The sequence below is a fragment of the Sapajus apella genome, unplaced genomic scaffold (assembly GCF_009761245.1).
Source record: "Sapajus apella isolate SASKATOON/1434 unplaced genomic scaffold, GSC_monkey_1.0 scaffold25, whole genome shotgun sequence".
Classification (NCBI taxonomy): Eukaryota; Metazoa; Chordata; class Mammalia; order Primates; family Cebidae; genus Sapajus; species Sapajus apella.
In genome coordinates this window covers 16,717,042-16,730,888 of record NW_022436965.1, presented here as the reverse complement: position 1 = coordinate 16,730,888, position 13,847 = coordinate 16,717,042, and the positions used below count along the sequence as shown (strand labels likewise).

The following is a 13,847-nucleotide window of genomic DNA, read 5'->3' as shown; positions in this document are numbered from 1 at the left end:
TTCTGGAAAAGGCAAAACTATAGAAACAGTAAAAAGGTCAGTGATTGCCAGAGTTTAGCAAGGAGGGAGAGATGAATACACAGAACATAGAGAAATTTTAGAGCAGTGAAACTATTCTGTATGATACTATAATGGTGGATATATGTCATTATAGATTTGTTCAAACCCATAGAATCTGCAACACCAAGAATAAAACCCTTAGGTAAATTATGGACTTTGGGTGATAGTAATGTTTCCGTGTAGGTTCATCAGCAGTAACAAAGGTACCACTCTGGTACCTCGTTGACAGTGTGGGAGGTTGTGCACGTGTAGGGGTAGGGGTTATATGGGAACTCTCTGTACTTTTCACTCAATTTGTCTGTGAACCTACAACTGCTCTAAAAATAAAGTCTGTTTTTAAAATTTTTTTTAAAGAATTAAATAGAAATTTTAGAAGTGAAAGAAATACACTGTGTGAAGTTAAGAATTCAATTGATGGGCTCAATAGTCAAATACAGAAGAAAAGAAAAAAAGAGTCGGCAAACAGTGAGAGATCAATAGAAAGGAAAAACAGAGGAATGAAAGAGGAGACAACTAGAAAATCAATAATAAATGAATTCAAACATATCAATAATTATATTAAACGTAAATTAAGCACACAAATTAAAACATAGAGTTTGTCAAATTTGATTAAAAATAAATAAGACCTAACTATTTATAAGAAACCTACTTTAAAAATAAAGACATAGGTAGGAATAGAAGTAATACGATGAAAGAAGAAATGGCATACAAATGATAATCAAAAGAAAAAATGTAGTGGCTATCTTAATATCAAAGTAGATTTCAAAACAAGAAATACTACTAAAGATAAACAGAGACATTTCATAATGGGATAAGGTTCCATTAATCAAGAAAACATAATAATCTTAAATGTACAGACATTCTTCTATTAAGAGAAGTTCCAAAAACTTGAAACAGAAACAGAAATGAGAACTAGACAAATCCACAAGCATAGAGACTTCGACATTCCTCTCACAGTAATTCATAGAAGTAGACAGAAAATCAGTACCAATAGATGAGACCCAAACAACGTTATATCCAGTTGACATAATTTACCTTTATAAAATACTCTACTTAACAAAAGCAGAACATTTTTTCAAGCATACATGGAATATTCACCACACTAAACCATATTCTGGACCATGAAACAAACCTTAGCAAATTTGGAATAACTGAAGTCATACAAAGAATCTTCTTGAACCATAATGGAACTAAGTTAAAAATTAATAAAAAGAAAAGTACCCAGGAAATCTCTAAATATTTGGAAACTAACTGATTAGTTTGGATGTGTGTCTCCACCCGAATCTCATACTGAAATGTAATCCCCAATGTTGGAGGTGGAGCCTGGTGGGAGGTGACTGGATCATGGGGGTGGATTTTTCATGAATGATTTACCATCATCCTCTTCGTACTGTCCTCAAGACAGTGAGTGAGTTCTTGTGAGATCTGCTCATTTAAAAGTGTGTGGCACCTCCCCACTCACTCCTGCTCCTGCTCTCACCATGTGGTGTCCCTGCTCCTGGCTTCACCTTCTAACATGACTGTAAGCTTCCTGAGGCCTCTTCCGAAGGAGCTATGCTTCCTGTATGGCCTACAGAACCATGAGTCAATTAAACCTCTTTTCTTTATAAATTACCCTGTCTCAGGTATATATCTTTTTTTTTTTTTTTTTTTTTTTTTGGTGACACAGAGTCTTGCTCTGTTACCCAGGCTGGAGTGCAGTCTCGGCTTATTGCAACCTCCACCTCCCTGGCTCAAAGAATCCTCCCCCCTCAGTCTCCAGAGTATCTGGGACTACAAGCATGTGCCACCACAAATGGCTAATTTTTTTTATTTTTTGTAGAGATGGGGTTTTGCCATGTGGCCCAGGCTAGTCTCAAACTCCTGAGTTCAAGTGTCCTCCTACCTCAACCTCTCAAAGTGCTAGGATTACAGGCATGAGCCACCAAGCCCAGCCTCAGGTATTTCTTTATAACAATGAGAGCATGGGCTAATACACAACATACTTCTAAATTACCCATGGGTCAAAAGGAAAGTCACAGAGAAATTTAGAAAAATAAATAAATGAAAGAGAAAATGCAACATATCAAAATTTGTAGAAGGCATTTAAAGCAGTAATTTAGAGAAATTTATAGGACTAAATGCTTATATTGGAAAAGAACAACATTTCAAATCAATGATCTAAGCTTGCAACTGACAAAACTAGAAAAACAACAGAATAAACCCAAAGTAAGTAGAAGGAAGGAAAGTTTTATTAGAAGAGCAGAAATCAAAGCAATTGGAAATAGAAAAACAATAGAGAAAAATAATGAAACTAAAAGCTGATTCTTTGAAAAGTTCAGCACAACTGATAAGCCTCTAGCCAGGATGACCTAGAAAAATAGGACGCAAATGAGAAACATCAGAAATGAGAGAAGAAACATCACTATTAACCCCACAGACCTTAAAAGGATAACAAGGGAACAGTACTATGAAAAACTGTTTGTAAATTTGACAATGTAGATAAAATGAAATAATTTTTTTTTTTTTTTTTTTGAGACGGAGTTTCGCTCTTGTTACCCAGGCTGGAGTGCAATGGCGCGATCTCGGCTCACCGCAACCTCCGTCTCCTGGGTTCAGGCAATTCTCCTGCCTCAGCCTCCTGAGTAGCTGGGATTACAGGCACGCGCCACCATGCCCAGCTAATTTTTTGTATTTTTAGTAGAGACAGGGTTTCACCGTGTTGACCAGGATGGTCTTGATCTCTTGACCTCGTGATCCACCCGCCTCGGCCTCCCAAAGTGCTGGGATTACAGGCTTGAGCCACCGCGCCCGGCCCAAAATAATTTTTTAAATTAAAAAAAAACTACCAAATTCATTCAGGAAGAAAAAGTTTATGTTAAAGCAATGATTTATTTCATATATATGTATATATAATTTTTAAATTGAATTTGTAGTTTAAGCCTTCCAAAAAGAATTCTCTAGGCCCCAATGGTTTCACTAATGAAGTTTACCATGGATGGAAGAAATAACAATTTTACATAATCTCTTCCAGACAAAGAAGAGGAAGGACACTTCTCAATTCATTTTATGAGATTAACATTTCCCAGTAAAACCAAAGACATTACAATTAAGAAAATGTCAAACCAATATGCTTCAAGAACACAGACACAAAACTCTTATAAAATATTAGCAAATTGAATCCAACAATATATTTAAAAGATATTAATAATACAGCATGACCAAGTGGAGTTTATCCCCAGAATGCAAGGCCCACTCAACATCTGAAAAGCAATCAATGTAAGTCACAACATCAACAGTCTAAAAAATAATGAGCACATGAATATATTATTGGATGAAGAAAAATCTTTAGAATAAATTCAGTAATCACTTCATGATTTAAAAAAAAAAATTCTAGCAAACAAGAATTAGTAGTGAACTTCCTTAAACTAATAAAACACATCTATGAAAACCCTGCCTCTAACTTCATACTTAAGGATGAAAGACTAATGCTTTCCCCCTAAGACTGAGAACAAGAAAACGTTGTCCTCTCTTAACATTTCTGTTCAACAGTGTACTGAAAAGTACTAGCCAGTGTAATAAGGCAACAAAAAGAAGTAAAGGATACAAATATTGGAAGGGAAAAAGTAAAAATATATTTATTCATACATAGATAACATGTTTATCTCTGTAGAACATTTCAATGAATCTACAAAAAGCTTTTAAACTAGTGAGTTAACAAGATGGCAGCATATGTACAAGGCAAAATATAAAAGTTAATTATATTCCCATATACCAGCAATGAATAATTGAAATCTGAATTTTTTTTTAAAGATAACACTTATAGTAGCACCAAAAATATGGAAAGTATTTAGGTATAAACAATAAAATATGTGCACAATTGATCTGCTAAATACAAAAGATTGATGAAAAAGTCAAAGAAGATCTAAATAAATGTGGAGATACAGTATTCATGGATAAGGAAGATTCAATATTGTTAAAATGTATCTCCTAATCTACAGAGTCAATGTAATTCCAATTGAAAGTCCAAAGGATTTTGTAGGTTTTTTTGTAGATTTAGACAATTAAATTCTTATATGGAGGCCAGGCACAGTGGCTCACGCCTGTAATCCTAGCACTTTGGAAGGCCGAGGTGGGTGGATCACCTGAGGTCAGGAGTTCAAGACCAATGTGGCCATCATAGTGAAACCCCATCTTGAAAAAAAAAAAAAGTCTTAGATAGAAAACCAAAAGAACCAGATTAGCCAAAAGAAAAAAGAAAACAAAACACATGAACAATGAGAACACATGGACACAGGGAGGGGAGCATCACACACTGGGGTCTGTGGTGGAGAAATAGGGGAGGGACAGCAGGGGATGGGGAGTTGGGGAGGGGTAACATGGAGAGAAATGCCAGATATAGGTGATGGGGAGGAAAGCAGCAAACCACATTGCCATGTATGTACCTATGTAACAATCTTGCATGTTCTTCACATGTACCCCAAAACCTAAAACGCAATAAAATATATATTTTTTAAAACATCACAACATTGGAGGTGTCATACTACCTGATTTCAAGACTTTATAGTAGTCAAGATCGTGTGGTATTGGCAAAGGAAAAGATAAATCAATGAAATAGAATTGACAGTCCAGAAATAAACCTTTGTATTTATGGTCAATTGATTTTTTTAAAGGAGCAAAAGAAATTCAGTGGAGAAATTATGGTATTTTTAACAAATGATAGTGGAACATTTGAACATTCAAATGCACATAAATTCATACATACATATACACACAAATACATGCATGCATACATACATACACATGAAGAATAAGCCTGACCTATACTCACACCTTATACAAAAGGAACTCAAAATGGATCATAGGCTATAAAGTTTAAAGCTAATAAGCTTCTAGAAAAAGAATCTTGCCCTTCTGTGTCTTTAAGAAGTCTTTTCTTTTTTTTACCCCCTTGAAAACCGTGTAATTGCCTCACCTGGAGCAGTTGCCGCACAAAAGAGAGGATGACCATTCTCCTCAAAACCTACCACAAACACTTCTTATTGCCACTAGACCCATAACTAGAGTCCAATTTCAACTTGTTCCAGCAGCCTGGAAGTGGCGGCAGGTCTCTGAGTGTAACTGTGGCACTGAGCCCAGGTTTCCAGATTTGTCTCATTCCACTTGCTCTGAAGAGTGAGTATGGGCCAAAATAAACTAAAAGTAATCTCTTTACTAAACACCTGCTATGAAACAGCCTGAGGTGTACGTGTCTCTCATCTCTGGCCTTGTTTTCAGCGTTTTTCCACCTTGGAGCCACAGTGTCTTACTCCAGTTTAGGTTACAAGGCTGGAATAAAAAAATAAACCCTGGCTTGGGAAGGAAGGTGAAAAAGGAAGTCACTCTTATTTGTTTGTTCTCACAGAATTTGTTCACCTGACGGTTGAAACACCCAGCCTAGCTTCTAAGTTTTTATTCATTGCTGTCAGTAAACATGTATTAAGCAAACACAACAGACTTATTGAGCAAGTAAGACACCATGTGCTAGGCAGCCACAAGAAAACACACAGCAGGAGTCCCCATACCCAAAGTGCTCATTCTAGGCTAATTGTAAACACATGGTTTTACGTTTTCGGATTATGCTTAATGGAGCCCTTCCACACTGTTTTCTTCCAAGTGGCACACCTCTGTGTAACAAAAGTTTCTAGACTTCATATGGGCAAGGTAGCTAGGCAGAGAGAATGACCTAAAACTAAAATTGTTTCAGAGAGAAGTAGGAATTGTACTAATTAATGCTGCAGCAATAGAAGGGTAGACTTTGAAAGGGTGGATGGCTACAGCTTAGTGTCCAACATTATGGAATTGATCTCAGTAGGGTACCTAACTTTGCTTCTACTACTCCTGTGCCTCTGATTGTCCCATAAGCAGGTGCTGTTAGTGACAAAGGCAAAATGCAGGCATGCAGCCCACTACAGCTATAAGAACTATTCAAAATCCATATATTCCTAATTTGGGATAGCTGAATCTTAACAGACAACAATTTTTTTTTTAAATATTCACCTGGGTGCAGGTGGGCTAAGGCCAAAAAGGGTGTTAGCTGATAACAATTATTTTTATAACACACTTAAATAATGTAAGAGAAAAAATAGGAAAGAAGAAATGTTTAGAGAAAATGGAATGACAAATAAATGAGCAAATATAGGAAAAGAGGTTAGGGAAAAGAACATCACAGTATAAACTCATCAAGGCTTTATACCAGCATGTTGCACAAAGACTGGCAAAATGCTTATTGAATAAATGAATGAATGAATAAGTGTGGGAAAATGTGATATATAAAACATTTAACTTTGTAAATTGTTTTAAATATTAAATAACTAACTTTATATAAAAAGGCAACACCAATATCATTCATAATCTAACTTTATATAAAAAGACAACACCAATATCATTTCTTCTTGGTGCCTCCAAACATAATTATGTATTTTATTTTATTTTATTTTTTGAGATGGAGTTTCACTCTTGTTGCCCAGGCTGAAGTACAACAGTGCAATCTTGGCTCATTACAACCTCCTCCTCCCTGGTTCAAGCGATTCTCCTGCCTCAGCCTCCCGAATAGCTGGGATTACAGGTGCCCACCACCATGCTTGGCTAATTTTTGTATTTTTTTTTTTTTAGTAGAGACAAGTTTTCACCATGCTGGCCAGGCTGGTCTCGAACCCCTGACCTCAGGTGATCCACCCACCTCGGCCTCCCAAAGCTGGGATTACAGGCATGAGCCACCTCACCCAGCCAGAATTACATACTTCGTGTTGTTTATCCTCCACTAGAGATGCTTCTCTGTAAATTAGTCACACATCCTACTCAAGCTTCAGAAAGCTAGAATTATTTATTTTGTAACTGACAGAGCAAGAAAACAATGCTGAGAGGTCCAGAATTGAACAATAATCACCATAGATATGTTTCTTTGGGGAGAATTCTTCTATGTAAGAGCCTTAAAATTACCTCTCAAATTTACTTTTCAAAACCATGGTGTTGAAAGAGACTGCTTGAGAATCTGGAGCCTGGTGTTTGGTTAGGTTATCTTGGCCCATACTTCCTCTGTATAGCAATCAGGGACCCTCTGGAATAAGGGGCAGACTTGGGAATCTGGGCTCAGTGCCAGAGTTATAGACAGAGACCTGCTGCCACTTCCCAGCCACTGGAATATGATGACAACTGACCCTGGTGATGGGTCTAGTGGCAATAAAGGGTGTTTGAGGTAGGTTCCAAGGAGAGTGGGCATCCTCGTTTGTGAAGTATTTGCTCCAGATGAACCAGGGCTTTTGAGGGGGAAAAACCCTGCAGATATACAAGGGCAAGCTACTCACGCTGGCAAGGGAGACTCAGAGCAACTCAGGGGTTCAAGATTCTCACTCTCATTTGAGACCAACCAGATGTCCCCTTCCAAGTTTTGGGGTCTCCTTCCTTCCCAATCAAGGACCTAACTTTCACATGAGAAACCCGGCATTCACTTCCCAACAAAATTACTGATGTCGTAGTTCTGCAACCTGTAAAATTAAATTTTGTGTTTAATTTTTAACAATCTCAACCCTGTGGCTACAAGAAATAAAAGGTTATTTTAGGGCTGCCATGGAAATTCTCTAGTTCTCAGACCAAGAACTGAACCAAGAGCTTCAGAACCTGAGCTTTTCACCTTCTGTCTGTAAGCATCCACGACACTCAGAAATATCCATCCTGCGCCACAGTCCTTGCAGTGATCACTACTGCCATGAGTCCAGTGTCTGGTCAAGAGACAAAAACCACAGTCATTCAAATAAGGAAAGTATAATCATAAGGAACTGTTAACTTGGTAAAAGGGTGGTTAACCACTAAAAAGGATAAAAGAGAATCATATGGTGTAATAGAGGTAGCAACCTCAGACTACAGCTATCACTCTTAAGATGAAAGGAGAAATAAACAAGGAGGAAACTTAGAAATGTAGAAAGGACTGCAGCAGGCTAAGATTTGGGCCTCTAAGGAGATGGTTCAGCTACTGCAGAAACATCTCACCCACTGCTGGGGTGAAGAAGAAACCTCCAGGGGACATTCACTTGCTGGAACCATGGGAGCAATTCATTACCAGAAGGAATACTGCCAGGGCCAGGTGTGTGCTGATCCATTCACTATCATGTGGAGAAGGCAAAAATAGCAGGAGAAGATATGTCCCTTTTCCCTTCTCCAACCTTGAGAATCCCTTCAGCATACCCTTAGCCCCTAATTGACCAAACCTAATATAAAGCCATGTATCCAAGAGAAAAACGTAGTTTGCAGGTACATCTCCAGTACCATGAAGTAGGACAAAGAGAAGTAGTTTGGAACTAAGAGGAAGGAAATGAATATTAAGCACACTTGAATGTAGAGGCTAGGAATAAAGATGGAGAATGGCGAACAGTTACAAGATATGCTTTGGAGACAGAATCAGTTGGACTTAGTGTTAAGACCCCTGTGGGAGGGGAGTAAAAGGAGGAAGCAGGATGATCCTTCTAAAGAGAAAGGGAAAAGGGTATATTCATCTGTGATTGAATGAGTTTGTTGGAAGAATGGGAATTAAGAATTATGTTTTGAATATGTATCAAATGTCTATGACACATTCAGATCAAGGTGTCAAATTGGCAGATAGGTGGCTATACAAATCTTGAGCTTGTCTGAAGATAAAAATTAGCATCATCAGCATATAGATGTTACTTAAGGCCGCTGGACTTGATATCATCTCCAGAGACACTGCAGATACAGAAAAAAGCCAGAAAATGTTCCTGAGAAGCATCAACACGAAGAAGTAAGAGAGTAGGTGAAACAGAGAGGTGAAACTCCCCATCCCAGTGGTACAGGGATTTTTACCTAGTTCTAATAAGAGTCATGCATCATGTAACCATGGGAATATGTTATGAGAAATGCATCATTAGGCAATTTTGTCATTGTGTGAACATCATGGAGTGCACTTACACAAAACTAGATGTCTACTACATATACAGGCTACATGGTATAGCTTATTGCTCCTAGACCTTAAACCTCCACAGCATATTACTGTACGGAAAAGTGTAGGCAATGATAACACCATGGAAAATATGGCTCAAACCTGTAATCCCTGCCCTTTGGGAGGCCAAGGTGGGAGGATTGCTTGAGCCCAGGAGTTTGAAACTAGCCTGGGCAACATAGATTAGAAAGACTCCATCTCTACCAAAAATAAAACAATTGGCCAGGTATGGTGGCATGTGCCTGTAGTCCCAGCTACTCAGGAGGCTGAAGTGGGAGGATTGCTTGAGCCCAGGAAATCGAGGCTGTAGTGAGCTATGATCACACCACTGCGCTCTAGCCTGGGTAACAGAGCGAGGCCCTGGCTCAAAAAGAAAAAAGAAAAAAAAGGATAAAAAAAAATGGTACACCTGTATGGGGCATTTACCATGAATGCAGCTTGCAGTACTGAAAGTGGCTGTGAGTGAGTCAGTGAGTGAGTGGTGAGTAAATGTACTGTAGATTTTATAAACACCGTACACTTATGCTACACTAAATTCATGTTTAAAAAGGTCTTTCTTCGGCCAGGTGCAGTGGCTCACGCCTGTTATCCCAGCACTTTGGGATGCCAAGGCGGGTGGATCACCTGAGTTCAGGAGTTCAAGACTAGCCTGGCCAACACGGTGGAACCCCGTCTCTATAAAAAAAAAAAAAAAAAAAGTTAAAAAAAAAAAGAAAGAAAAATGTCTTTCTTCAATGACAAATTAACCTTACCTTACTATGACTTTTTTACTTTATAAACTTTAAAACTGCTTTAATGTTTTGACTCTTTTGGCTTAAAACACAAACACATTAAAACACAAACACATTGTATAGCTATACACAAACTTAGCTTAAAACACAAACACGTATAGCTACACAAAATACTGTATTTTTAAATATTCTTATTCTATAAGCTTTTTTAAACTTCTAAAAGGTTTCTTTTTCTTTTTTCCTTTTTTTTTTTTTTTTTTTTTTTTTGAGAACAGGGTCTCACTATATTGCCCAGGCAGGTCTCAAACTCCTGGGCTCAAGCTACCCTCCAGCTTCTGCATCCCTAAGAGCTGGGATTACAGGCTGGAGCCACTGTGCCCAGCCTTCTAAAAGATTAAAAAAAAAAAAAAAAAAAAAAAAACTCTTTAAAAATTAAAAACAAAGACACAAATGCACACATTAGCCTGGGGCTTCACGGGGTCAGGATCATCAAGACGTCACTAGGCGAAAGGAATTTTTCAGCGCCATTATTATGGGACCACTGTAGTATACGTGATCCAATGTTGTATGACGTAACTGTGTAACTAGAGATATTTGCTCACTTACTCCCAGCTGTAGACAGACAAGAAACTTTGCTGTGTGGCCACAGGAAGCCTATCAAATGTTTCTTCAATACTTTGTGCAACAGAGTCCTCCTGCCCGCTACGTCTAACAGGTCACAAACATTCATTAACAAAATATAGTCAAACCTTTAGGAGTTCACAATCTAGTGAGAGAGACAGGCATCATAGTGCACCGCTGTTTTTCCAAATCGCCGTTGCCAATCTGTTCATCTTTTCCTTCAATCTGGTCAAAGCAGTAAGGACAGAAGAGAAGATGTGAATCATCTCAGAGTCACAGCCGTCTGGAAATCCCTGCAATCCCTTCCTTCCTGTCCCTCAGATCACTGTAAGGACTTCAAGGTTCTCTCCAATCCTTACAGCTGCCTGAAAACATTTTTTCTGATACAAAAGCCTCCACCCTCTCTCAAAGGAAAGTAAATCCTTTCCTTAGTCAAGATCTCCTTTTTCCACATTCCAGTCTTTCCCTGGAATGCCTCCTCTGCCCTTCATCCCTTCCTCCTTTCCCATGACACGTCTCACTGATCCTCAGAAAAATAGCTTTAAAATCTCCTCTCTGGAATGGGGCCCAGTCCACAGAGCACCCACCTCCGGTATAAGTCAGATGTTAAACTCAATTACCTACGAAGGCCAGGCAGAACCGTCCTCTTCTGACTTTGTTTGCATATTAAGTTCATGGAACATTCTCTCCTTTCACAAAGAAACATGCTGTTTTTTTCTTGAAATATACAGCCCTTAGTTAACCTTTCGTTTGCACAGTTTTGAAAGACAGAGATGCAAGAACTATTTCTTTTTCCTCCCAATTCTGCTCTAATGTCAGTAATTGACAGAGGACCTTCAGAGTAACAGAACACATACCCTCTAAGAAGGCTACCCAGCAGCCACTATTTGTCAAGTGGAACACGGGCCTGGTGTTGCTGTGTTGCTAGATCTTCTGACCTTTCGGGAGACAAAAATCCAGATATTTTTATGAAAAAATCATGTTTTCAAATGCTGACAGAGAATTCAAAGGAATTTAAAGTTTTCCAAAGTCTAAAACAAGTTCACGGAATACGGGGTCACTGCCAATGTACAGCTTCTGGCACCATAAACTTGAATGAGTATTTTATTATATTTGCTTACTTTACAATAGACAATTATATAATTATGCCTTTGACAGACATCAATAATCTGTTTCTGTATTCATGTTCCATGTTTATGGAGTACTGTGTTTTCTAGCTTATTTCCACAACACGTTGTTAACCGTGTCTTAGGCCAAACTACTCTTCTTTCCCAATTACTCTCTTTCCCCCCTATAAAGGGAGTTAAAACATGGAGCTGTTAAAGCTTCAAGCCGCGGGGCGCGGTGGCGCATGCCTGCAGTTCCAGCTACTCGGGAGGCTGAGGTGGGAGGATGGCTTGAGCCCAGGAGTTCTGGGCTGTAGTGCCCTATGCCGATAGGGTGTCCGCACTAAGTTCGGCATCAATATGGTGACCTCCCGGGAGCAGGGGAACACCAGGTTGCCTAAGGAGGAGTGAACCGGCCCAGGTCGGAAGTGGAGTAGGTCAAAACTCCCTTGCTGATCAGTATTGGGATCGCTGATCAGTAGTGGGATAGCGACTGTGAATAGCCACTGCACTCCCGCCTGGGCAACATAGCGAGATCCCATCTCAAAAAAAATAAAAAAGCTTCAAGCCAAATTAGAAATTAAATTACATTCGCTTTAGATGGTTTTCTGGAGGGTCTAGAAATTTTACCAGTAATTTTACTGCAGGTCCCGGTTCAGTGAAGAACTGGGTAAATATGATTAGCATGCACACACAAACACATTACTATGATGAAAACATAAATCACAGTATGTGAGTCACTACTCTCAACACTGCCGCGCCCCTGCCGTAAGCCTGCCAGTCCCATCCAGAGGATTTTTCTCATCTCTGAACTCCAGTCATTTACACCTTCCACCTTCCACCTTCCCCCATCAGCATTTACCCTTTGTTTGTTTGTTTTTCCAAGACAGAGTCTTGCTCTGTCGCCCAGGCTGCAGTACAGTTGCGCAGTCTCGGCTCACTAAAACCTCCGCCTCCCAGATTCAAGAGATTCTCCTGCCTCAGCCTTCCAAGAAGCTGGGACTGCAGGCACGAGACACCACGCCCGGCTAATTTTTTTTTTTTTTGGTATTCTTAGTAGAGACGGGGTTTCCCCATGTTGGCCAGGCTAGTCTCGAACTCTTGACCTCGTGATCCGCTTGCCTCGGCCTCCCAAAGTGCCGGAATTACAGGCGTGAGCCACCGGGCCCAGCCACTACCCTACGTTTTATTATAATTGCATATAAATATGCCTTCCCTTTAAGAGCAGGGACTGTCTCTCCATTGCATGGCCTGGCACAGTGTCCAGCACACAGTAGACAACGCAAGAGTTATTACGTGAACCAGTATCATCACCCAAACAATGGCTACCGTTTCCAGAGCACCTACCATGAGCTATTTTACCTACATTATCCTGCAGGCTTTCCCAGACTACCCGATCCAAAGCAGCACCCCCAGTCACCCTCTAGACACATAACCCTATTTTAGTTGTCTGAATAGGACATATTTTGGTTTCTGTGCTTATTGTCTGTCACCGGTTTCCCCTCACAAGAAGGAAAGCTCCAAGAGAACAGGCATCTTAGCTACCTTGTGCTTGGCTCATAGGAAAGAAATGAATCTAAGCCTCCCACTTCCCTCCGTAACAGAGTTGACTTGCACACCGTAGGTCTCAATAAGTTATGTTTTAAATTTTATATTTAGATTTCGAAATAATTGTGTTGAATATTTTATGGTTCATAACAAATGGAAAGGGGGGTGGAATAAAGAATAAATATAAGTTTGGTTACATTACCCTAGCACTGACATTGGTAAGGGAATTTTTGCTCCAATAAGAAAGCCACTTCCTCTGACATAAGGTCACCCACACTTCCTCTTAGTTTGTCGTGGCTGGGCTGCCACATCCTCTTAGCTCATCATGGCTGGGCTGGCTGCGGCGGTCAGGACTCCAGACGCTCACACTAAAAGAGGGGTGGGAGTTCAGGAGTCACTCCGCTCCTGTAGGGAGTTGACCACGAGTGGGTGCGCAGGAAGGTGTGCCCGGATCCGTGCAGCGCCTATGGCCGCTGTACGAAGCCGCCTCAGCGTGCGCGCCGGGACGACTCTCCCGGTTGGGGCTCTGCTTCCCGCTGCGTTCCTCTTCCTTCCACCCCCAAAGCGCGCATGCCCAGCAGAGTCAAACCTGGCGCACCCTCAAGCCTCCAGGGGGCGACGTGACCGAGCCCCGCATCACGTGTGCGGAGACGGCCTATAGTGCCCGAAGTATGCCACCAGGACGGAGGCCCGGCTGCGCCACGGACGGTAGCCGCTTTTGTCCAGCTCTTGCACCGCCCTGGCCCGGCCCCGCGTCCGCCCTCGCGTCCGCCCCGCCCCCGCGGCGCGATCCCCCGAGGCCGGCCTCCC

General features: G+C 40.5%; 1 long non-coding RNA gene across 1 annotated transcript; it reads right to left on the bottom strand.

Moving 5' to 3' along the window:
• Positions 1–6,752: 6,752 nt before the first annotated feature.
• Positions 6,753–13,799, bottom strand: LOC116560131. The gene is made up of 4 exons (XR_004272810.1): positions 13,240–13,799; positions 11,241–11,321; positions 10,512–10,608; positions 6,753–7,799 (listed from the first exon to the last, which is right to left on the bottom strand). It is a non-coding gene; the product is annotated as an uncharacterized LOC116560131 (long non-coding RNA).
• Between the last annotated feature and the right edge of the window lie 48 nt (positions 13,800–13,847).